Source organism: Cyprinodon tularosa, unplaced genomic scaffold (genome assembly GCF_016077235.1).
Source record: "Cyprinodon tularosa strain WSP-4 unplaced genomic scaffold, ASM1607723v1 ctg613, whole genome shotgun sequence".
In the NCBI taxonomy this organism is placed as follows: Eukaryota; Metazoa; Chordata; class Actinopteri; order Cyprinodontiformes; family Cyprinodontidae; genus Cyprinodon; species Cyprinodon tularosa.
In genome coordinates, this window is record NW_024039356.1 from 333,173 (window position 1) to 353,732 (window position 20,560).

The 20,560-nt window shown below is 40.8% G+C and overlaps 1 long non-coding RNA gene across 15 annotated transcripts in view; it reads left to right on the forward strand.

Annotated features, from left to right (window-relative positions):
• The first annotated feature begins 991 nt into the window (after nt 1-991).
• The window catches only part of LOC119798179, a 46,163-nt gene continuing 26,594 nt past the window's right edge, over nt 992-20,560 (forward strand). Inside the window, exons 1-3 of one of the 15 annotated variants that reach the window (XR_005282679.1) lie at nt 992-1,237; nt 4,268-4,343; nt 10,038-10,212. This is a non-coding gene — a long non-coding RNA (uncharacterized LOC119798179). Of the gene's footprint in view, nt 1,238-2,513; nt 3,964-4,008; nt 4,131-4,267; nt 4,344-6,518; nt 6,584-10,037; nt 10,213-20,560 lie in introns of those variants that run through there. The other 14 variants (XR_005282680.1, XR_005282676.1, XR_005282674.1 and 11 more) reach the window with 14 other exon arrangements.

The window sequence follows — 20,560 nt, forward strand, 5'->3', positions numbered from 1 at the left end:
AAGAACCCAATGCTGGGTTTCAAGACCTCCTTTTTTGTTTCCAGACCAATTTTTTTTTTTGTGTCTGCTTTATCAGTGTTTTATTTTCATTTAAGATTAAGATACAATCCTTGCTTCCTTTTTTCTTTTCTTTTTATTTTGGAAGAATGCTGCTTTAGGTTAAATGGGGGAAAGAGTTTAAACACAGTCAGCTGAGGTTGGAGGATATTTTTAGCCAGGAGAAGAGACAGAAACAGAAAGTAATGAACCCATCCTCACTGCTTTGACCCAATTTTAAAAGCCTCTCCTCTTTATAAATACTTTCATCTTCATTTTATCATACATATCCCTTCCTTTACAATAATAACCCTATTGTGAATGTGTAAAATCTCTTTTGTTTTAGTCCCGTCACATTGAGATATGCAGAGACATATGTGTGTGTGTGCGCCGGTCAGCTAGGGGGGGGGGGGGGTTAACGGCAGAGAATATAGGTAGATAAATAAATCTCCTGCTATTCCACATCCACCCACAAAACCCACATCACCCCCACTCATTTTATCCAGCTGAATTAATTTGATACTATTTTTGAAAGTCAGTGTTTCTAAGGGATACCTAATGACGCAATGACGTCAATGCAGGTCAATAGCACACTGCTGGAGAAGAGGGATAGAGAACGGGAGGGAAAACACAGAAAGACGGTGAGAGTAAGATGGAGGAAAGGTTGTAAATGATTTAAATCCCTTCCCTGATTAGTGTAAAATAATATATCCAGAAAACATTTTTTTTTTCCATTTGAAACCCAGTTGTGCGTCTATCTGTTTCCCCCATTTTCCATCAATGCTTTCAGCATGACTGGAAGTCACACAGCACACACAAAAAGGCAAGAAGAAACGTCGAGCCGAAGACTGAGCGTCTGCATTGGTAGATGAGTCGTGTTTGCGTCTCTCCACATGCGTAAAGCTCCTTGATTTGGCGGGACCCCACCATCCGCTGAGCTCCACTACTTTCTGCGTTTCTCCAACCAACGCCGCCTGTAGCCCCTCCCAAGCAAACTCAGCCCTCATTAGAACAGACTCCTTCAAATCATAAATGGCAACCACAAATATGTCAGTTTACCAAAGAACTGGGAGACGGCGCACATCCTGACGCGGGGGGTGGAAAGATGATGCGGGGCGATCCCGCGTTGCCATATTCCGTTCTGTCTCAGCCTACAAACGGCATTTACTTGTAGAAAAAAAAAAAAACCTAAATCTGAAAGGTAAGTACCTTCGTTTGTGGGAGCAATATTGGATGTTTGAAGTAAGAGTGTGTATATATTGCTAATTCTAAAAACAAAACGGGCTGTTAAATTAGTACTATCAAGTTTTATTCCGCTTTTCTTTTGAACTAGGATTTATTTAATGATAACCTTGTCCATCTCTCCTAACTTCAAATTACATTCAATTGCATTTCCTTCAAGAGTTTCTCTCTTACATTATTTCTCAAATTTCAAAACACATCTCAGCAGTTTGATAGGTCACTATTGAAAGTATTTTTTATTACAGAGAATCCACGACGTTATGGGAGCCTTTCATTTTCAGCGAACAAGCTGTTCAGCACCAAGAACAGTTCCTATCACTTTACCTCAGTATCTTCCCGGTCGTTTTCTTTTGTTCGACACATTTTTAGGATTGATCATTTGAAACGGTGCAACAGTTGATCCGTGTTTTTATCGGCTCAGGGTTTGGACGCATCAGTGGGCGCTAAACTTAAGGTCGTTCACAACTGTTTTATGTCTGCTAACATGAAACAATTGTGTTAAAGTAACTGAAAAATGATTAATTAAATGCCAAAAGCGGTTGTATTGTTTTTTTCTTCTTCCTAAAAGTGCTTTATGGCATTTAAGAAATGCTAAATTAATCTCCAAATCATTATTAAAAAGAAAAGGGTAAAGTTTAAAAGGGTTTGATATATAATACATAATCCACTATTAACAATAATACAGGCTATGTTTTTATTAACACTATTTAATAAAAACGCTAATTTTAAGGAAAACTTTCAATCTCTATAAACAGAAAAGTGAAGCCAAATTTTGTTTCGATTTCGTTTCTTGGACCTGCAAGAAGATCTGTTTGAAACTGCAGTTAGATCTTCAATGAAATATTTTATCATCATTATCATAATATTTTGGTTGTTAAATATTTTTATTGAGGCTGATATAAAATAAATCTAATTTAATCTGTTTTTAAGTTTATTACATCACCCTCTCATGAGTTTTTCTATCTCATGTCTTCCATTTTCATTCAGACTTTTGCTTTTGGCACGTTAGGTCTTCTATAAAAATGACGGATTATGATCCTCGGTTTAAACTAAAGTAGCCTAGTTGGCAGCCCCTTAGGAAACCTTCGATAAGAAGCTGCAGTCGTGCTTGAGTGAGTGTAATAGGTCGGAATTTTGCTGCTTGGGTGAGACATTTAGATGGGGGGGTTCTTTTGGGCAGCAACTTGGTATTTTTTTTTTTCTAAGGTGGGATGGGTTTTGAATAAGGAGCTATGGTCCTGATTTTGGCGGCACCTACAGGTAATAGAGGCACACTGCGCTGTGGAGATTGACTGGGTTTCAAACTGCTGTTCTAATGAATGATGTGAGCCAAAGAAAAATTATATTTATATTTTTAAGGTCTTTTATTTTATGTATCAGCGGTGATTTGTGATTATGGCATAGGTATATGTCATAATAGGCAGATATTGTTATTATTATTATGTGTCCCCGTGCGTACACGCACGCGCCAGCGGTCACGGATATACAGTTGGCCCACAGGCAAGGATAAAAATAGCACAAGCCGATGCGACGGGCGCAGCCCTTTTCCTCTACCAGATCCCATTTTCCCCCTTAGGTTTTCACAAAGCGGAGCTTCACCACAGATTGATTTCCCTTCTATGGCCATCATTGTCCTCTCGTGTTCATGTCCACGCAGTGTGCACGTGTAGATGGACGGAGTTGTTGTGTGGAGAACGTCTCACACTGAATGATAGAAGGCTGGGGTGATAGACAGAACATCCAGTGATAGGAGGTTTATTTCTGCGTATTTGCTCGGACGTTTACGCACCCTGTTCCGCGGGGGTGTCATGCGTGTGGAGCTGCCTCAGCTCACCGTGGCTCTGTCTGTGGTTTTACCCGCCAAATGCACTGGATGCTGGGATATAAATGATCCAGGACCAAAACAGCATCAACACTTGGATATACAGAGAAGTGGTTGGGAGGGGAGAGACGGGAGAGGGAGGGGAGAGGAGGGTCGCTGGAAACCCAGATGCTCCAGCCTTTGAGGAGGGATTTTACCTGGAGATAACCTGCTCCAAAAATGTGTAGTTTCCAACGAATCTTTGACACATTAGCCGATCTTCTCATTTATTTATTTCTCCCTATCCATGGCACAATTCGGATATAGCCGAGCGCAGAGAGACAGTCTTTAATCAGGCTTTACGGGCTGGAAAGTGAGAGAATCTAAACGTGACGTCAATGCCTAGTAACTGACGCAGCCCTTCAACATAAAATGGCTTTTTACTCATTTTTTTCTCCATCTCCTATCGTCAGAAAAGCTTAATTACTAGATTTTACAGTGCTCCGTCAACTGCAGAAAGAAAAAGAAAATCCCTGCAAGCAGTGCCGGGTAGGCCTTGCTCTTCAATATTTGGACACATTTAGCGTTCACGAGTTTTGTGCTGAAGTAACACTGGGACCAGAAGCTTCTGAAGAGGGCGACAACACCTCAAACATAGCCGATGGTAGTGGCAGTGTCCAGATTCTAGTTGTTAGGAAGGAAAGTGGCGTTTAAAGGATCAAACGGACGTTTTTTTGTTTGTTTGTTTGTTTGTTTTTTTTTTTTAAGACACTGCAATGATGCAACGGATGAGGACTCGACGCTCTTAAGCAGAGTTGGAGAAGCAGTAAAAGATATTTTTATTACATGGTGCACAACATGTAACGATTCCAAGCAATGCGTTCGTGAGTGTTGTTTTGTTTGTTTGTTTTTTATTTTTTTTATTAAAAAAAAAATGTCACTGCTAAAAATAGAATCAAAGTTTTGATCTTGCGCCAGAAATAGACAAACGGCTTTCACTTATGAGAAAAAAAAGAAAAAAAGGGAGGCGATCCAACTTGGACGTGCCACTGTAAGCCTTTATGAAAACAGCTCTGTGTGCGCGTGGAGAAGGAGGCTTAATCTGTTGCATTTTCCCTGCCTTCTGCTGCAGCCTTTCTCTAAAAATCTTAATGTTTTTTCTGTGCATCTCCCCCATTTTCTTCGAAGTTTAGAGCAAGGACGAGCCAGAATTACGGTGAGAGAGGCACCTGCACACGCAACGTTGAGTCCCCTCTACTTTTGTGTGTGTATATATTTTTGCTGTGTATGTGTGTAAGTGCATGCTTGCCGGTGCCTGATCTGCTTCTTTTCCTTTTTGCTCTGCCTTGCCTCCCGGTCGCTCGGATATCATTACTTAGGGATTGCTAGAACAGCAAAAGCAGTCCCTCCGGTAGATTTGGAATCACCATTTCAGTAAACAAGCTATAGTAAGAAAAAAAAGTGTCTTTGTTTGCTGAGTCTCAATTACCCCCTCCCAATTTCTATTCATAACCGTGAAAGCGAGGGGGGACCCTTCTCTGATTAATGCTCAAGGACGACTTTCCCATCGTTTTAAATCTTCAATTTTTATCCCGACTCCCTAAAGAAGAGCCGTACTGACAGTAAAAGGTCGGAAGAGGAGGAAGTGAAGGAGCTGTTGCTGCTGCAGAGAGCCAGGCGCACCGCATGGGGAAACCCGGTAGCTCTCCAGCAGCAGTGGTGCTGTAACTACACCAAGTGGCAGTAGTGGGCTGTTGCCGTGCATGCGTGTATGTGTGTCTCATTATATGCACGTGTGTGAACACTAGGAGTTGGTGTTGTTTTGGCACTGCTGGGGAAACCAGAGATTTGTTCCTACTGAGTGAATCCTCGTTTTTGAGAGGACTATGGGAACCATAAAATGTTTCGTAGATAACAAATGGAAGACATTTATCAAGAAAGAAAAACAATAAGTAGCGCTCTCCTCTGATGTAGAAGTAGAATTCCCTCATCTGAGGCGGCATGGAAGACGAAGAGGCATGGACAAAAAAAACCACAACGATCTGGATAAGCTTTTCTTCTCACATTAGTTTTGTGATCCTCCACCCCCCACCTGTGTCCGATCAGCTCATTAAAACGCCAGATTTACCCCACTCTTTTCATCGCACCTATTTTTGCAGTTGGAAGAGTTGAAATGATCTGTGTTGACGTAGTTATGATAACTTCGCTTCCTCACGAGCGGAGGGCGCGCACGAGTCAGAGGCAGCAGCTTTACGCCGTGCTGCTGTCTCCTTCCTCTGGAAGGGATCATCCTTTTCGGTTGTGATGGAGACACTGTGACGCCTGTCTGCAGAGCTCTGCAGCCCGACTGGAACAGCGGATTGTGCGCTTTCCTGCAGCTGATGCTTGAACAAAATGTTCGCTATTTTGCGTGCAGGAAACCGTGTAACAGAAAATGAGTTAAACACACACACACACACACACATATACAGACAGACAAGCGGTTGTGTTTTCTCGCTAAACAAAATCCATCTTTCCACACGTTACTCCACCTTTTGAAAACCCAGACACACATTAACAAACAAAACAAAAGGAAAGACTAAAACACAAAAGCGCTCCGTATCCGTCGTCGCACAAAAACGGGTCCATATGACCAGAAAGGGTAAATCTTGTTAAATATTGCAACAAAAAACGTTTAATTTCGATGGAAACAACACGGATTCCCGAGTCGTGACTGCCAAAGTGAGTGATGTGCGCGTTGGCTGCGTCAGGAGAGGCAGTCACTGTGCATTGCCGACGGTAGGGGGAGAGTCGTGACTGACTAGGCTGCACATAAAAAAAATAAATAAAAAAAACGACCACTCGATTTAAAAACAGAAAAAGAAGAAAGGAATATTTAGAAATAAAACATGGGAAGACGACAAACACAGCATACACACAACTGGAAGGGGGTTCAGTTTATGGAGGGGTGGTGGGAGGAAAGGTGGAAGGGGTCTTGCTTCGGTGTTCTGGGTGGGATTTGGGTTAGGGAGCTTCTCATCAACAACCCCCCCCCACACACACACACACACACACCCCACAACCTAACAACAGTCCTGAATATCAGCTCTCTCCCTCCACAGGTTGTTTTTAAGCGAGAGCCCTGCTGATTGTTGGTATGCTGACAGTCTTTAGCAAGTTTCATCAGTGACCAGACCAGAGAGAGAGAGAGGGGGGGGGGGGGGGGGGGGGGGGTAAGGGAGTGAAAGAGAGAGAGCAAAAAGAAGGAGCAAGGGGGGATAGTTAGGGAACAATTTCGGGTATAGGGGGTCCGGGGATAAGGGTTTGGGAGGGGGTCTAGTCCAGATCATGACATTGGCCTCTATCTCAGTAACTTTTCCATCAGTAGTTTCATTATTTTGTGAACAGAAGAAGAACCAGGGTGAACATACAATAGCTGCATCTAAAAAAAAAAAAAAAAAAAACTACGAAAACAAAACAAAACATCAAACTAATTGAAGTGTTGCAGGAACAAGTAAAATTGAGGTAAGTTCCACTTTTTAATTTTTCCTTTGACTCACTTAACTTTGAAATAACACATAGAAGGAAGATCTGAATTGAACGGCCTGTGCGTGTGTTTGAGAGGAAGTGGTTCATGGTCGTGTTGAGCTCCTCCTCCTCTTGAATGTGCTGTTCTGGGACTCGCTGGTTTGAACATTGTTCAGTCCATTCTTCCTCAGTAAACCGTTGCATTGCGCTGCAGTGTTGACTTGATTTCCAAACACTCACCTTACCCTCATCGTTCCGCGCAGAGTCTGCATTTGGAGTTCCTCCATCAGGAACCCCCCATAGCGGCTTCCCTCTCGCAGCACCCATCTGGATTTTGCAGCTGTAGGCAAACGTTTAGTGAATAATTCTTACTCTGTGCTATGCTGGAGAGCAGTAGCAGTAAAATCCTGCTTGACCAATATGAAGTTACTTCCTATTAGACTTGTTTACATTGTTCGCCATCACTGCTTTTGGCTGCAAGGGTTCTTTATGAATCCTGTCTCGGAAGTGGGCTATTTCTGATGATCACATATGGTGTTTATTGTTTTGCTCTTCATATTTACTCGTTTTCACTCATCGTGATTCAGTGTCAGATTGGCAATCCTGCTGGATCCCCCACAAACCAAAACAATGCAAGCAAAAAACACAGATATTCAACGCGCATTTGTTTTGCATCAAAGCATGAAAACCAAAATATACACTTACTGATATAGATTACAGTTTAGTTAGTCGTCCTTTCCCCCATCATTTTTTTTTTCAAAAAGGGGGGTCCCTATGAGCGAGGCACCGATTGGAGGATGACGAGAATTAGTTTGCTCCAATCAGATCCCTCCCTGCTCTCTATTTATTGCTAGCAGTTTACAGCCTGGTTCCCTCCTCATCCAGAGCTTTAGCGGCTGCAGACAGCCAGCGCTTTTTACTTTACAGGGAGCGGATAATATTACACACACAACAACAAAACGCATCGGTGCACAGCTCATTGCGATCACACGGGTTTTGCACAGAATTGCGTTTGGCTGTGGGGAGAAAATTAAAAGATATATATATATATATATATATATATATATATATATATATATATATATATATATATATATATATATATATGAATAAAAAATCTACTTGGATGGGGGTGAAGAGACGCGAGAGGATGATAGAGGACAATTCAAACTGGAGAAAGGAGCGTAAGGACCTTGGACAGATCTCAGTTGCAGCAGCAATAGTCGGAGACACATCTTTCCTCTCCCCCTACCGCCTTTTCATCCTCTCCTCCTCCTCCTCCTGGTACACGTTGGAGGAAATATAAGCAGCGGCTCGCTGAAAGCTGGAGATACAATCGACTAAGCCGGGATTGGAGATACGGGAGAGCGGGGCTACCCGGGTGTCACGGAGTGCAGCAGCTGATAATGTCCTTCACGAATCTTTTTGCGGTCTGGGCTTGCTGTTCATTACTATTAATCTGGGAAGCCCTTACCCCAAAAAGCATTTGCGGAGGGCGCAATCGACGCGCCACGAGGTTCTCAACGCAAAGACAGGGGTCCACTAGTGGAATTTTAAAATCGTATTTTTTATGGACTTTTCTAATTTTCCTTCCAAGAATTCAATTTTGATAAATTGTTGTCGGTATTTACCCTGTCAATTAAAATAACAGTGGAGTTTTTATCAAGGTTATTTTAGAATCTAAACATTTACATGTGTCTCCAAATCTTTTTTTTTTTCTTCTGTTTTTTGTTTGGGGTTTTCTTAATTGTCAAATACGACAAAGCAATCTGCCCTACGGGCTTATACAATTTTATATTGTTCTTTTGTTGTCAAAAAACGTCATCGGACCCCAAACTTGGACCATGTAACACCAAGTCACTCCCTTAACCAAACACCTCCCACCCTCCCTTCACACTTGGTCCCAAACTAAGCAAAAACAAAATAAATAAATAAATAAAGAGTGCCAGCAGAGCGAGTTTTAAACACATGGAGACCCGTTCACGTTACACGTGGAGGGTCGAGCTGAGGTGTCACTTAATTCAGAAAACTCCTCTACGACATATACCACCTGATTCAGAAAGTTTACTTTGGGAATTCCACACATGACCGGTCCGACGCTACTGTTGGTGAAGTGCACGATGTAAAAGGATTCCTCCAAAGTGTCCATCCTGACGGACACTTTGGAGGGGGGTTAGAGCTGCTTCACGCCTCTCGTTAAACACTGATCGTGGTGATCCAAGCAGCTTCCTCCTTTACGCACACCCCATCTCTGGAAACACACGTGTCTCATTTCCAAGTTTATGAAAAGCATCCATTCCCTTTAAAAGACCACATCCTTCTAGCATGACGCTTCTTTTCCAACCCTTTCACGTACAAAAAAGAAATAACAATAAAGAATAACATAAAATAAAAATTGACCAAAGTCATGTTTGCAAAATCAACTCAAAGCACTTCCATTCCGTAAAACAAATTAAAAAGTTTGCCTTCTTAAGCAATACTGTAAAGCAACAAATTACGCAGACAGAAGTATTCAGATCGGTGAAGATAAATGAAAGACGTGACGTTTAACACATTAACCAGAAATAGCGAAAACAGAAAGAAAAGACCCAGAAAAGTTTCACTTGGAGGCAAAAGAAAAGGATGAACTTCAACCCTGAGTTTCTGTTTCATCAGCTGTCCCACTAAGTTTCATACATGCGCTGTTTATGAGACTCCCCCCCTCCCAAAAAAAGATGATAATAAACAACATATATAATGTTTACAGTAAAACAAGCAATGACAAAGGGACCAAAAGAATAGCAAATATCGCTGTAAATCAGATCTTTCGCTTCACGAACGTTCAACTTGGCAACAAAAAGAGTAAACAAAAGAAAAAAGCAAAAACAAAAACGTTTTATCTGAGTGTGACGGAATGGAGGAATAGACAGGTATCTCAGTTGGAGTTTGTTGGAAATCGTTGCGCATTGTGTGAGTTTTCAGGAGAGTCTTCGTTCTTCTTTGTCTGCTGCTTTATTGGCAATAAACTCTAAATGTTCCAAAAGGTTAAAAAGCGGCCTACCTGCTATCATTGTTCATGTAAAGAAAAAAAAAAAGAAGAAAGAAAGCCGCTAATAATTCATACAGAGAAACGCACTGAGGTTATGCAGATTAAATAAAACCCGACCTCTGACCTAAGAATAGGCCTTTAGATTTCTTTGCATTGTTGGCGCCTAAATCGAGGAATAAAACGCTTTCTGTAACAAAACGGGAACCTGTCTGGCTGTAGAGGGGACTGGTGCTGAAAGGGAGGCGTCGTTTTGACTTTGCGTTGCGTATTTCTTTCAGCTCGGCGCGTAATGAGGGTTCCAGGTTCACTGTCATTAAGTTGCAATGCTCTCCATGCAGATGTCCCCCACCCGCGACTCTGTGAGGCCCCCAGTGTAACTTCCACACCCCAGAAACATGATTTCCTGCTTTTTTTGTCTTACAGGAGAAAACAGTAAAGAAAACCTCAGTGACCTGTGTGGACTCTGCTGCTGCGGCAGCTTCAGCCTGAGGAGTTATCCTGCTGCGCTGCGCTCCAGACAGAAAAGGTGATCAGCGGTTTGCACCGAGGACTGAATGGCAGAAATACCTCTATTTTTTTCTGGATTTCCCCCAACAAGGTAATTGCACGGGCTCCCCGTTTGAGTGTGACGTCAAACTCCAATCTGCTGTTAAATTGGGTTTTGCGTAAAGGCGGATGATTACTGCACACTTGAGCAGGAATTGAGGCAGCAGAGGGTCCAGTGCGGTTGCATTTACCTCTGGTCTGTTCTACAGCTGCAGTTAAAATGATCTAACATCAAGTTCAACCACCTGCTGTGTAATTTCTCCTTTTGCTCTTATCCTGTCTTCAAATCTTATACTTAAAAGTTTAGTAGAAACTTTGCAATTTTTACGCCTTGTTGAAGTAAAACATCCATGATAGTCTTTGTTAGTTTTATATCAGTCTATGACGTTATTCCTATTCAGTCGCGCAGAATCATTTTTTTTCCGCCCGTATTTCATGCAATAAGAAGTTCCCTCATTTTGGAGCAGAAGCAAACTGTTGTCGCCCCATTAAAAAGTAATCTGCTCCATCCAGCCTGATCGCAGCCTTAAGTTTCAGCGCACATGTTTACAATTCTGCATGGAGAGACTCCAAAACGCAGCACCTTCTTTGTTTTAAATTTAAAGCAATCCCCAACTCTGCCTACATCGTGACTTGGATTTTAGCATTCGTTATCAAAATTAGGCAACACCTCTTCTAAATGTTTTCATGTGTATAAAAAGTCACACGTTAACCCTTAAACTTTTAATTGCACATATATTTACACCCGTAGCTACGTCTTCATCGATGTTACTCACCTGTATCAGCAAACTGTGTTTTACTGCACATAAACATAAAATCCCTTAAAAGTTCTCCTGATCATCTGTAGATGTAAAAGGTTTGATCAATATGTTCCAAAGGCAGCTCTTGCATGATTCTGATCCTATGTGGACTCCTTTTAAAACCAAAGCAAGCCATGACAATTTTAATTAATGCAGGATAATCAATTTCAATAGACTATTCAATTAGACATTCACTCTGTACTCAAAAATTCGAATATTCTCAAGTCTACAGTTAATAATATTTTTTCCCCCAGTGTTTTATTGTCATTAGATTGTCACAAGAATAGCACAATGAAATTCCCTCTCTGCATTTAACCCATCCCCTTTGGGGAGCAGTGGGCTGCCACTGTGCAGCGCCCAGGGAGCAGTGTGGGGTTCAGGGTCTTTGCTCAGAAACACAGAGTGGCAGTCTGTGGGAGTGGGGCTCAAACTCAGAACCTCTGGATTCCAAGCCCTATTCCCTAACCCCTAGCCTGCCACTCACCCAATAATAAAACTAATGATAGTAAAATTAATAATATACCCTATGAAGTTGGACTTCTGACTGGAAATTCAGTTCAGTGTCACATATTTCTGCTGTAATAAGTGAGCGAAAAATATTGTTAAAGTCACAGGTGTAAATCATTTATTATTAGTACCGGGTGCATATTCATTACTGTAGAAAATCAATTAGAATATGTTCCCCTTTTTAAAATTAAGAAAAATACATACATCATTGGAAAGTTAGCATCCAAACTCATTGTAAGTTCATCTTGGAAAGAATGAGACAAAATGTTTGCTTATTTTCCTCCTTCATCTCCCCAGTAACCCAGATATAAAAGCATGGCTTTGAGATTTCTCCATTTTTCTGCGTTTTCCCACTTAGACTAAATGTTTCATAAAACTCAACAAAAGTGAAAGTGTAAAAGTAAAAGAAAAAACTGCAATATAGAAATTCCAATTAAATATTAACAATTCAAAAGTGGAAAATGTAAAGCCACACATTTATTATTATTATTTTTTTAACTATATCTACTCTGATGCCCACCCAAGTGGGTTGCTGCCCTGGGTGGTGAGCCACAGTCAATTCCAAAAATCTGCCTGAGGATTCTATGAATACGCGGTGGGAGCAGACGTTGATTTGGTCATGATGTTTAGGCTGGGGTATACAGTTGTATAGTTGTCAATCTGGGCTGTCTATAATCATCATCATCATCATCATCATCATCATCATCATCATCATCATCATCATCATCATAATTCATTCAAACTGTTAACATTAGTCAAACAATCTCATTGGCCGACCTGTACCCTTTGCCATCTCTCCAAAATAGAAACATAAACTGTCAAGTTGTAAGATACTAAACCCTCAAACTCCACCAGAGAGTTTGCAAATTAATTCTATTGACAGACAAACATCCCAGAATAGTCATGGCATCCTTAAATGCAGAGATGGGAAGTAACGAAGTACAAATACTTTGTTACTGTACTCAAGTAGATTTTTCTGATATTTTTACTTTACTTTACTACTTATTTTTATGGCGACTTTTTACTTCTACTCCTTACATTTTTACACAAATATCTGTACTTTCTACTCCTTACATTTTAAAAAATTGTCTCGTTACTTTAGTTTTGAATCATTTCAATGGAGTTACCGTTATTATTTTTCACGTCATCAATACCAAATTCAATCTAATTGGATGGGAATCTACATTGCATTTGACGCACCACTACAAGATGAATCGACAGATTCGGCGGTATTCATTGGCGGCAAATCATTGCAGCTTGGTGGCGGTGGCGTTAGCATAGTAGCATGGACGACGAGATGATTGAAAATGAACACAACAGAGATCTATTGGCAGACATCCATTTAAAATGTAGGCAACAGCATGAAAAAAGTGGTTTCTACTTTTACTTTTATACTTTAAGTAAATTTACAAGCCTGTACTTTGTTACTTTTACTTGAGTAATGAAGTTTAATCAGTACTTCCACTTTTACCAGAGTATTTTTTAACACAAGTATCTGTACTTTTACTCAAGTACGGAAAGTGAGTACTTTTGCCATCTCTGCTTAAATGTAGGGTTTCTGTGACAGTAGCAGCGCTCGCTTTCATTCAGCTGGAGTCCATGAAAAAGCAGACTACCTGCTCCGATTTAAAGGTGGAGCCCTGCAAGATAACAATCAGGTTAACTGAGTCACCAGATCCTCAACATTCTCGTCACTCAGTGAAAAAAATGGCATGTTTTTTTCTAGTAATTTATCTCCTGTTCTCCTAAAAAACAACAATACTTTAATTAATTTTTTAGCAGTACAGTGTGTCTGAAGCAGGAGGACATTTCTTCATAAGTGGCTTCACACACACAGGTGGCGTTCCTCATTGTCCCTTTTTTATCCCAACACATCAGTATGTTTTAACCTTAGATGATCAGGTTTAACTTACCACAAAAAAAGGTCTTGTTGTAAAAATGAAATATTGCCCCAGTACAAACAGACACACCAGGGCAGTTATTATTCCATAAACTTATGTATATAAGAACATATTTGCTGCGTTTGTTGTGTTGTAAAGGAGCTGAAGGATGTGTGTCATCCATCCGTCCTGCTACATTCAGTAAATCACAGCATGTAGCTAAATATCTGCTAACAATCGTTTGTCTTGTTTGATACGACCTACCGATGATAGGCTATATTTAGGAAGATGACGTCATGGTTAAAAGTGAGACCAAAGGGCTTTGAAGGCTTGAGCAAGAAAATAGATGAAGGTCTTATCGAATGGAAACACAATACATGCAGTGAATTATTTCTTGTTTTTGCTATAAATTGGAGTTTTTTTCATCAGATGTTTGTCTATGAAAATTATCCTCCTGGATGGTCCCACCTGATCAGTTTCAGGTGAGGATTTGCTCAGGATGGGTTGGCAGTAACTTCTACAAACGCATCTTTCATCTTGGTTTGATCTAACATTATGTGGTTGTTTTAGTTGTTGATCGGATTTTGCAGAGTAAAAATAAAAATGATAATCCCCTAAGTTTGTTCCTTATTTTCATTCAAATTTTAAAAAAAATCTCCCTTATTAGTACCGCTAAAATTTCCCATGTGCCAGAAAAATATGTTATCAGTTAAATTAAAATGTATAAAGGATCAAAGCTTAAAGTAGTCTCCTAATACATGTAGCTCCTTTATCCAAAAGCGAAGGAAGAACCTCCATACTCCCACATTCATACCTGTGAAGCAGTGATGCATCCATTCAGCCGAATGTTCTCCCTCTGTTCTTTTTTGGGTTTCCTAATTATTTACTGTTACCAATCATGACATCAACAAAGGGTATTTTTGAAAAAAATAACAAACTTTGTCTTAAAATTCAGACGCTCCATATGAGAACGGCAGGTCAGAATAAGATCCACATGGCTGAATGAGCCTTTGACATAAAGGGTTTCATGGTATCGCAGTAGTAAAATTCAAGTTAAACCAAAACTTTCCCCTTTAGTTATTAAAAAAAAAATCCTACATCCGTTAAAGTAGTTTATTAGTTATTCTGATTACCAGAATGTGATGGATTCAAAAAGCTGGCGTTCGGCTTTCAGCAGAGATGAAGCACTGCACTTTTCTGTGTTTCGATGCTCGTTATCTGGCATCAACTAAACAGGATTCTGAACTGTAGGAGGAGGGACTGGGAATACATATAGGCGGTTTCCAACTGATATGCTATCCTAAATATCTTAAAATCATTTAAAATACAAAACCTTTATTTTATTGGGATTTAAATCCGATGTTGGTTTTACACAGTGAACTGATATAACCTCTCTGCTTCACTATCAAATTTCCTCCTGGTCTGCTTTTAAGAAACGTTCTTATTTGCCTGATTCATGAAAGAGAAACTCTCTTATTGCTTTATTGTGTTTGAGATTTTCCTTCATTTTGATTTGGTTTCATCTGTTGCACATTGCTGTGATATGTACGTGTGTAATTAAGTTTCAGCTATAACACGGCGTTCGACAAAACCATAAAGATATAAGAAACAAAGCCATAGTGAACAACATAATTGAAGCTCTTATGTTAAAAGATACAATCACGCATACTTATAAAAAAAAAAAACATAAAAAATCATGCTTTTTATTTCAGAGTTTTATTCAAGTGAAAATTGCACACTTTATAAAGTAGAGCCTGCAGTAACTGTACCATTTAGTGTTGCGCCGATGCCATTGTTTGGCCCCGAGACCGATACCTGGCTGTGCAGTATTGGCTGATACCATTTGTTTGAAACTGAATTTTTTGTGTATATATGAAGAACTGCATACTACTTTGACAGTAAAAAAATTGTATTGCCTACCTGGAATGGGTGACATTAGTTGAACAAACTTATGGCTCTCAAAATGGTATCGGTGCCGTTTTTGTTGGTACTCGCCGATACCGATACCACCATTTTAGTGCTGGATTGGGGCCCTGCCTGATACTGGTATCGGTATTGGTGCAACACTGGTAATAATCAGTTTAAAAGTAGATTAATATAATGCCTTGCAAAAGTATCCATACCTTCCCATTTTGTTATATTACAACCAGAAACCGCATTGTATTGTATTTAAATACCGTGTGATACTGAAGTAGAAACATTTTCAGAATGAGAGAAGTATGGGATCCATTTATTTATATATATATATATATATATATATATACCCTACACAAAACCAAGGAACTATCCTAAGAAGCCACTTGATTCATCCATAGAGCCCACCTGTGTGTCATTTTGATCCCGGCTCTCCTGTAACGGCTTCAGCGGGTTGTTAGTGAACGTTTGGAACCAACAGCATCATGAAGACCAGGGAACCTAGCAGACCGGTCAGGGTAAAGAAGCTTAAAGCAGATTTAGGTTATAAAGCAATATATATTGTTAAACTCTGGGAACACTGATCACCCCACTGTCAGAACACTGGAACAATAGCAAAGCTAAGACATGGCTGGAACAATGTTTGTCTTGTACTCCACATTTCTGAAAGAGTTATAAGATGAAAGCCTTTGATGACGGAAAGGCAACAAAGCCCTGATTACGAATAATCCACAGGCTATGTAATGTTCTTCTTCAGCCGCTCTGATTGGATGAAAACTAGCGGTTTTATCCTTCAAAACTCAATGTATGGCAGAAAAATTAGCATAAAAATAACTCGGACCACAGCATCCAAATGGTGAAATATATGGTGGCAGCATCATGCTGTGGGGATGCTTTTCTTCATCAGAGGCTGTGAAGGTGGTCATAGTTAACAGGAAGATGGATGGAAATAAAAAGGAGTTAATACAGGTGAAAACCTTGAATTGAGGATACAATCTCCCACTCAAAATACCTTACACATCTGTTTTTTCCATGAAGTCTTACTGACGGCAGAAATCTCAGAGTGGGGTGGAGGTTCATCTTCCTGCAGGTCAGGGACCCCTAACATACAGCCATGCTATAAGAGAATGCTTTAGGTCAGAGGTCACGGATTAGCGGACTGCCGTCCAGATCCAAACCCACCTGCTGGCTAATCCGGATCCAACATTTAAAACATTTATCAATTATTGCATGTTGTCTGATGACAGTGTCTAAATTCACTTGCGCAGCTTCTCCTGTTAATACAATAAAGCCCTCCGGAGCATACGGCTCCAGGCTGCACATGATCCAAATGAGCCAATGAGCTGCTGTCAGTCTGGGTTGCTGCTGCTGCTACTTTTAGACACAGCAGGCAAACCTGTGGCAAGCCGGGCGATGGGAAAGAAGCAGAAGATGATGAGAAAAAGAGAGCAGAGAAAGTGTGGACTGCTGGAAGAACTGTGGTGAACTGGTGAAAGAAAAGTGAAATGGCGTGCTCAAAGATGACCCTGCACCTTTAGAGGATGTTTGGCTCAACCTGCTGCTGTGAAGCAGGATTCTCCACCATGAACAGAATCAAAAATAAATATGGATCCAGGCTCAAAATGAGCACCTTTATATGCGCTTGAGAATGGCTTAGTCTCCATTCAAACCCAGGTTTAAAGCCTTGCAGGGCAGCATAAAGCCCACTGCGAACATTAAGACAGAAAATAGAAAGAAAATAACAAACGATCAGTTCAGGTGTTTGATAAAATATGTGAATCAATTCAATTCAATTCCGTTTATTTATATAGCGCCAATTCACAACACAACAACTCAAGGCACTTTACAGTTCAACCAGATCATACAGTCAAATTGATTCAGGAAGCAGGAAACAGTCTATAGGCTATACCAAACCGAATGATTGTTTTGTACTTCTGTAAAAAACTATTCTAAAATCCAGTAAAGGTCTATTCTGGACCTTTACTGGATTTTCTTTATTCAGACCCCGCTGATTTTTAATTGCTTACCCCTGCTTTAGATCAATGCATAATGCGTTAAAATTCCCATTTAAAACCATGATTTAAATCAAACTGAACTTTTAGGCCAAACTTCTTACTTGTGTCCATCTCCATACAATCAAATCTGCTATCATAAATGATTCACAGCTGTTATATAAAGTCACAACACAAAGTTCAGATTCTGTTCCCCATATTGATGTGTGATATGCAGGTTTGTGGGGTGTGAATACTTTTACCTGCTTTTTTCCGATTATTTTGTGAGTGAGTGCGCCAACTTTTTTTTCCTGAAGTTTACAAGCACCCTTTGCATCTTTTCCCAGGAAGGTTACTTTAGATATTCTAACAGTTTAGAGGAAGTTCTGGTTCTGTAGGCATGATACCTCTACTGACTGCATCCCACAGGCCTCCTGTTCACTTGGTAGACTTTTCCTGTTTCTCATATCACGATGCTAAAATTCAGAACAGCTTCACAAGCACATTTTTTTTTTCAGTTGCATTTTTGTGCAATACATTTTTAAATAATAACTTTATATTATCTTACATTCCTCATTTATTATGGTCTCTAATTTAGGAAAAAATAACTTTGTTCTGCAAAAAACAAACAAAAAACTAACTGGTACGTCTAGTTTGACCTATATACATCACCACTAATTAGACAAATATCCCTTTAAAGTTCACCATCAGTACCATCAGCACCAAAAGATCAGTTACTTTGAGTCATAGGACTCTTTTTGGTATGCGTTTTTTCAGAGGACAACATTTCCAAGCTTGCTTAGTGCTTGTGTTCCTTAGCAGACTGGTTGGTGACAGGTTGAACAGGCTGGTAACAGGCTAAATAGGTTGGTGATATGCTGAATAGGCTGGTGACAGGCTGAACGGGCTGGTGGAAGGCTGAATAGGATGGTGACAGGCTGGTGGAAGGCTGAATAGGATGGTGACAGGCTGGTGACAGGCTGAATAGGCTGGTGATATGCTGAATAGGCTAGTGACAGGCTGAATAGGATGGTGAAATGCTGAGTAGGCTGGGGATAGGCTGGTGACAGGCTGAATAGGCTGGTGATATGCTGAATAGGCTGGTGACAGGCTGAATAGGATGGTGATCTGCTGAATAGGCTGTGACAGGCTGAACAGCTGGTGGAAGGCTGAATAGGATGGTGATATGCTGAATAGGCTGGTGACAGGCTGAACGGGCTGGTGGAAGGCTGAATAGGATGGTGACAGGCTGGTGGAAGGCTGAATAGGATGGTGACAGGCAGGGGCGTTGCTAGGCACAAAGCTTTACTGGGGCACTGGCCCCCTACCGCATATGCCCCTCCTTCCATACACAAATACAGACAAGCACACTGCCCCACCCTGATGCATTCCTACCAAAATTACCAGTTGAGATATTAATGAGTTTAAGAGCATATTTGTTTTAACAAAAATGAACATTTTCAACATTGCAGCTATAAAAAATAAGACATCACCAACTTTGACAAAAAGCTTCCCTATACACATTCTGAAGTAATCATTAATTCCTAGGTTTCAGAGTTTTAGCTCAGGGGAAAGTTTAACTGAACCTGAACTAAGTTTTTATTTTAGTTTATGAGCATTAAAGTGTACCTCCTATTTTTCATTTTTTCAAAGCGGTCAGTCACTAGACTGTGACTCAGCTTAGAAAGTTCTTATTCAACTGATAAAATAGCAAGATGATGGAGCCTGTCATGTCCCATTGTGCACCTCGGCCAAGTGTGGAGCCTTCTCAACACACTGAATGACCTTTCACAACTCCAGCTGTTGACTGGGATTGTGAGGGAGATCTGGATGACCTGCGTTAGTGTTGGGAACACGATGTTATTAAGCAAGTTGAAAACACACTGCATATCCTTGATGACAAGGCTTTCTTTATCAACCAGGAAAAGCTTTCAAACCATTTTGAATTAAATGAACGTTTTTTTACTCCAAAATTGTGGGGATAGTGGGACAACTTCACTTGTCTAGGACCATCATGCTTTCCCCCTAAGTCACTAATGTCCCCTTCTTATTTGTGGACGCTGGTTGTTGCTCCCTCATCACCTTCATGGTCCTGTCTCTCTCCTGTCTCTCCTGTCTCCTGTCTGTCAGTCTCGCCTCCTCCTCCATTTACTACTCCAGCACCTTCATTCTCTACAGCAAACATTAAAAAACATAAATCTATAATTAAGTAAATATCTATCATATTGCTTATAACGTTCCTAATGTAACTGGTTACATTAAATCACTAATTCATCACGGGACCTTACCTCCCTCTCTCATCTTGTTTTACTGCTTCTCTGCTTCGTGTGAGGAATTTCCTGATATCCATCTACAAACCAATGCAGTAATTTTCAGTTAGTAGCCTATAAATCATGTGGTTTCACTGGGAAAATAATGAAATTGACAGGTAAGAAACGTTACCAGAACTAAAAATGCGTCGCAGCCGCACAGTGTCCCATCCAACTCAGTGAGAGCTGCGCGTTAATTTACCTGCAGTTCATGCAGTGACATGCACTGACGTGGGGGGCGCTAATACATCCTCAATTTGGAGTTAACAACACACTTGCTGCGCATTTGAGTAGAAATATACGTCTACTCCCGTTGGAATTATCTAAATTGATGCATTAAAAAAAAAGTATTACTTTTACTGGGGCACAGCTCATTTATACTGGGGCACGTGCCCCAGTAAATGGGGTCTGGTGACGCCGATGGTGACAGGCTGAATAGGCTGGTGATATGCTGAATAGGCTGGTGACATGCTGAATAGGATGGCGATATGCTGAATAGGCTGTGACAGGCTGAACAGGCTGGTGGAAGGCTGAATAGGATGGTCATATGCTGAATAGGCTGGTGACAGGCCGAACAGGCTGGTGGAAGGCTGAATAGGATGGTGATATGCTGAATAGGATGGTGATATGCTGAATAGGCTGGTGACAGGCTGAATAGGATGATGATATGCTGAATAGGATGGTGATATGCTGAATAGGATGGTGATATGCTGAATAGGCTGGTGATATGCTGAATAGGCTGGTGGAAGGCTGAATAGGATGGTGAGAGGCTGGTGACAGGCTGAATAGGCGGGTGACAGAATGACAGGCAGGTGGAAGGCTGAACAGGATGGTGACAGGCTGAACAGTCACATGTCAGGCTGAACGGGTCAGGTGACAGGCTGAATAGGCCGGTGACAGGCTGAGCAGGCTGGTGGAAGCCTGAACAGATTGGTGACAGGCTGGTGACAGGCTGAATAGGCGGGGGACAGGCTGAATAGGATGGTGACAGGCTGAATA